Source organism: Tauraco erythrolophus, chromosome 1, assembly GCF_009769465.1.
Source record: "Tauraco erythrolophus isolate bTauEry1 chromosome 1, bTauEry1.pri, whole genome shotgun sequence".
Lineage (NCBI taxonomy): Eukaryota > Metazoa > Chordata > Aves > Musophagiformes > Musophagidae > Tauraco > Tauraco erythrolophus.
Window position 1 is genome coordinate 104,745,026 of NC_141465.1, and position 5,508 is coordinate 104,750,533.

General features: G+C 43.5%; 2 non-coding genes across 2 annotated transcripts; both read right to left on the reverse strand.

Moving 5' to 3' along the window:
• Positions 1-1,673: 1,673 nt before the first annotated feature.
• On the reverse strand, positions 1,674-1,756 carry TRNAL-CAG (transfer RNA leucine (anticodon CAG)). Its single transcript has one exon. It is a non-coding gene; the product is annotated as a tRNA-Leu (tRNA).
• Positions 1,757-1,763: 7 nt separating this feature from the next.
• Positions 1,764-1,868, reverse strand: LOC147529442 (U6 spliceosomal RNA). The gene has a single exon (XR_015222702.1). It is a non-coding gene; the product is annotated as a U6 spliceosomal RNA (small nuclear RNA).
• Positions 1,869-5,508: the final 3,640 nt, after the last annotated feature.

Below are 5,508 nucleotides of genomic sequence, written 5' to 3' on the forward strand. Positions count from 1 at the left end.
AATTTCTGAGCTTCAGCTTGGAATGCAGCCTTTATAAGTATCATAGAATCATAGAATGGTTAGGATTGGGAGTGACCTCAAAGATCATCTAGTTCCAACCACCCTGCCATGGGCAGGGACACCTTCCACTAGATCGGATTGCTCAAAGCCTCATCCAACCTGGCCTTGAACACTTCCAGGGATGGGGCATCCACAACTTCTCTGGGAAACCTGTTCCACTGCCTCACCACTCTCAATGTAAAAAATTTCTTCCTTATATCTAATCTAAATCTTCCCTCTCAGTTTAAAGCCATTGCCCCTTGTCCTATCACGACACACTCTTATAAAAAGCCCCTCTTCAGCTTTCTTGTAGACCCACTTTAGGTACTGGAAGATTGCTAGAATATCACCCTGGAGCCTTCTCTTCTCCAGGCTGAACAGCCTCAACTCTCTCAGCCTGTTTTCATAACAGAGGTGTTCCAGCCCTCTGATCATCTTCATGGCCCTCCTCTGGACTCGCTCCGGTAGCTCCATGTCCTTCTTGTGTTGGGGACTCCAGAGCTGAACACAGTATTCCATTCGTGGAGTCTCACGAGAGCAGAGTAGAGGGGCAGAATCACCTTCCTCGACCTGCTGGCCACACTGCTTTGGATGCAGCTCAGGATACGGTTGGCTTTCTGGGCTGCCAGCACACATTGTCGGCTCATGTTGAGCTTCTCATCAACCAATACCCCAAGTTCTTTTCCTCTGTGCTGCTCTCAAACCATTCTCCACCCAGCCTGTACTTGTGCATGGGATTGTCTCGACCCATGTGCAGGACCTTGCACTTGGCCTTGTTGAACTTCATGAGGTTCTCACAGGCCCACCTCTCCAGCCTGTCAAGGTCCCTCTGGATGGCATCCCTTCCCTCTAGCATGTCAACAACACCGCACAGCTTGGTGTCATCAGCAAGCTTGCTGAGGGTGCACTCGATCCCACTGTCCATGTCACTGACAAAGATGTTAAATAGCACTGGTCCCAATACTGACCCCTGAGGAACACCACTCGTCACTGGCCTCCACTTGAACATTGAACCATTGACCACAACTCTTTGAGTGTGACCGTCCTGCCAATTCCTTATCCACTGAGTGGTCCATCCATCAAATCCATGTCTCTCCAGTTTAGAGACAAGGATGTCGTGCGGGACAGTATCAAAGTCCAGGTAGACAATGTCAGTTGTTCTTCCCCCATCCATCAATGCTGTAACCTCATCATAGAAGGCCACCAAATTGGTCAGGCAGGATTTTCCCTTAGTGAAGCCATGTTGGCTGTCAACAATCACTTCCTTATTTTCTATCTGCCTTAGCATAGTTGCCAGGAAGATCTGCTCCATGATCTTGCTGGCACAGGGGTGAGACTGACTGGCCTGTAGTTCCCTCGGTCTTCTTTTTTTCCCTTTTTAGAGATGGGAGCTATGTTTCTCCTTTTCCAGTCAGGGGGAACTTCACCAGACTACCATGACTTCTCAAATATGATGGATAGTGGCTTAGCAACTTCATCCGTCAGTTCCCTCAGGACCCACGGATGCACCTCATCAGGTCCCATGGACTTGTGCACCTTCAGGTTTTTTAGATGGTTGCTCAGACAATTTTTTAAGAGAGGGAAAGACGCCAAGAGAAAGATGCCATGAAAGAGGCCAGCAAGAGAGAAGAGTCTGTCAAGAGTGGGACTCGAACCCACGTCTCCCAGGGAGACTGCAACCTGAATGCAGCGCCTTAGACCGCTCGGCCATCCTGACCCACTTTAAAAATAATGCTTCATGAATTTGGGTGTCATCCTTGCTCAGGGCCCATCCTAATCTTCTCTGTATCGTTCCAATTTTTTAGTATATGTGCTGCCGAAGCAAGCACTTATATTCTGCTTCAGAATATCTAGCATGTATAATTTTCATGAAATGTAATGACCCAAAAAAAGAAGAGTAGAAGGGAAGAGCCAAAACTGCTCTTATGATAACACACTGCTTGGATATAGTTAGCGTACACAAAATATCATAATGGATGCCAGGCAATTTTTCTAATACTATGGATCATAGAACTTGTGTGGAACACAAGCAAAACTATTGTGCATCTACTTCAGCATTTTGGAGCAGGAATGCACTTTTAAACAAATTTCATTTTGATCTACATGACACAGCTACCTGCAGGGTGTGTGAACTAGATTCCTTATGAATGAGTCGAGGCCAGTGGTACCTAATGATATACAATTCACCGTCTACAGGATGGCCAGGCTGTAGAAGCATACTAGAGCTAAGACTTCTCAGTAAAAAAAAATTAACTTGCTAGACCACTGTCTCATCAAGTTCAACCATTTATTGTATATCCTCCACTTATTGTCTCATATGCACGTGTAAATAACTGCCAACAGATAATTTTTGAGCCTAGCAGAGTAAAGGGGAATCTTGTCATGAGCAGCAAGAAGCACAGATTTTCTTACTGGGTATCTTTTGGTATCTATGCTTGTAGTCTTCAGGCCCACAAGACCCAGCCGCATTCTCAGTCTTGCTCATGGGACCACTTCATGGAGAGCAGAGCTGATTTAGGATTGTATTTGGAGTCAAAAGTGGTTGAAGCTTGGGATAGCACTCAGAGGAGGCCATATATGTTGCACTGCCCATACGGTCTCCTCTAGACGTCTGCTTTTGTCTGCTGTCAGAAATGGGATACTGAACTAGGTGGACCTTGGGTCTGACTCAGCTTGACCACTTGTGTTGCAGGAGGTCTCAATGAACTCTGAACAATACGTCGCCCCAGGCTGGTCCTTCTACTCCTAGTACCATCATTGCTGTCTCTTTCTCCATGCAAATGGCATTAAAATCTCTGATTCCCTCAGGCTCTCTTTTGACATATCTGACAAAAAAATGCCTTGAATCTCAGGCTATCATTTCATTGCTGATTTTGAAAGTTCATGATCCCAATCACTCTGCATATTCTCTGTTTTATTTTGTTTTTAAGGGACCTACCACGGTCTGGATCCTGAACTTTTCCCTTCTGTTAGGAGAAAGAGAGCAAACAAACAAAACCATCCATGGTGTTTCTTTCTTTCATCCCAGGCACATTTCTGAGTATTTTCACTACATTTGCCGTTTCAGTTGATCAATCTCAACCCGCAGCAACGACTGCTCACTCTATAAAACAAATGGATGAAAATGAGGCAGAGCTAATATGCATTTTGTCAGAGGTGTTTGCCCACAGACATTTTCCCTTCCAACTTTAAATTAATATTATTCATAAAATTCCCTGTCTTCTTTTTCTTAAAAGCACAATTTATCACCTCAGAAGCATCTCTTCCTCGCTGTCTTCTAGCAAGATCTATGCTACCTTACAGTGGCTGAGAATCTGGTCAGTTGCCAAAGTTTTATACCTATGGTTTGGTACCAGGCACTTTAATGAATAGAAAGAAATATAGCTTTCAGAGAGAAAATAGTAATTCACTCAGTAAGTTCATTTTAGTAGGTGAATAAAAGATGTCTTTTGAAGAAGATGGGGTAGTTAGTTTTGCTAAGTCTATTACACTGTAAACTTCCACGTTCCTTAAATGTATATTTTATTATTTTGCTATTCCTATGATTGTAAGGCTAATGTTTAATTTCTGGAAAAAATGCCTATGTTAATTGTAAGGCAAATCACATATTTATTGTAGGAAGAAGAGACAAGGAATCACTCCAAATCAAAGAAAGCGTGTTTGTTAAACAAAAAATGTGTTAGTTGTGGTGTCATTCTCATACCTATGTGACTGATCTTCGAGACAGTTTGTATGAATAGCTGTGCTTTTCCAGAAATGCTCTTTTCAAATAGAAGAGATTTATCAATCATAAAAATATTTTAAATATATTATAAATATATTCTTTCTGACAATAGTCACTCCACGGAGGACAAGTTTCGCTGAAATCTAATGGAAAAGTATTTAGTAGTCATTGTTAGTTAGTCAAGAAGCACCTAAAGGGTAAGATGTATTTGCACACACGTTCACCCAGACTTATAAGGAACAGATCTATTAATATTATAATTTGTGCAAAGACAACTCTCAAGCAGAAGAAAGACAAAAATATAACAAAAGAATTGCTCTTTGCCAACTATTTCTCCTTCTGCTGATTTTAGTGTGAGAAAATAGGTCAAATTTGTTCAAGAGCACACAGGGCTGAACGCTGGAAAAGAAACAAAGAGAAAACTAATGTTTGGTGAGGAAATTTTCTCCTGGAGATTTGGAAAAGAAACCCCCCAGATTTACATATAGGAATCTCTATTTTTTTTTAGACACCTGAACTCTATGATTGAGATATGTTACAACTGTTACAACTAACACATTCCTCTAAAAAGATTGCGATGCTGCAGCCAGATGGGTTTGCCTGCATACTCCTTTCAGACCCAAAGTCATCCCACACCCCTGCTCTCTTCGTGCCAGTGGACCTCTTCCCACTGCCCAGGGCTTCCCTGGGAACCCTGTCAACAGGAGCTTCGTTACAGAAAGCAAACCACAGCAGAGACCCTTGTTGCAGCCCATGCATCCTCTCCTGACACATCATAGAGAGAAATTCAATGCAGCAAACATCCTCCCTTCACCTCTGTTCCCAAACCAGTCTGCATTTTTCAAAAGCCCGCAGGAGCTGCTGTGATCTTTGTGATTTTTGTTAGCAAAATACGGAGTTGCAGAAAAGGAGGTCCCCTCCTTGGACCTCCACAGGGTACGTACGGTCTGCCCCCAACCGTGATTTTCAGTTGCTTTAGCAAACTCTCACTGATCAACACTAGGAGGCTTTGACTAGATGCAGAATGAGCACAGAAAGCTAACTCAGAAAGAGCCTTCAGGTTTCTGACATAATCCATGCGAATAAACAGCTTTGGGCCATAAGGATAAGATTACAGTTGCACAATATAGTGAAAAGGATGCAAGGACAAAGTGATTTATGGAGCCTCCCAACCATAGCTCTCTCCGTCTGCACATGGAAGTGCAAGTCAAGCTCTTTCTTTCCAAAGCAGTTTGCTGTTTTTTGCGGTTCCCACTGACTTTAATATCCAAACTCCCTGTGACTGTTCTCTGTCCCAGTGGTGATACTCAGCATAACTCAGTAACTCGGTGATCTTGCTCTGTATTTACAGCAGCAGAGGACCTGTGCCCTGCAGCACACTGATACACAGACTTGGATTGTTAGACCTATATAGTGCCAGTGTTTCTGATGGGACTTTCAGGTACCTAAAGCCAAGCATGCAGTTGAACAGTTCACTGAACTGCCACCTCTCTGCCAGTCAGCTTTGACACTGTAGGGCAGGGATGCACCTAAAATTCTTACAACAAAGATATTTTACATCCTCAAGGCTTGTTTGAAAGGAAGTGTTCCTCTAGCTATTTTTCCTACTGTAATTATGATGAGGGCTATACTTAAATAGCCAGTTGGGAGCTCAAGTGTGTGTATGTGTTATGGTTTGAAGTGGGGGGGGAGGTCCGGGTGGCAGACGCTGCCCATCAGACCGGACTCCCGTCCCCCTCGGGGCT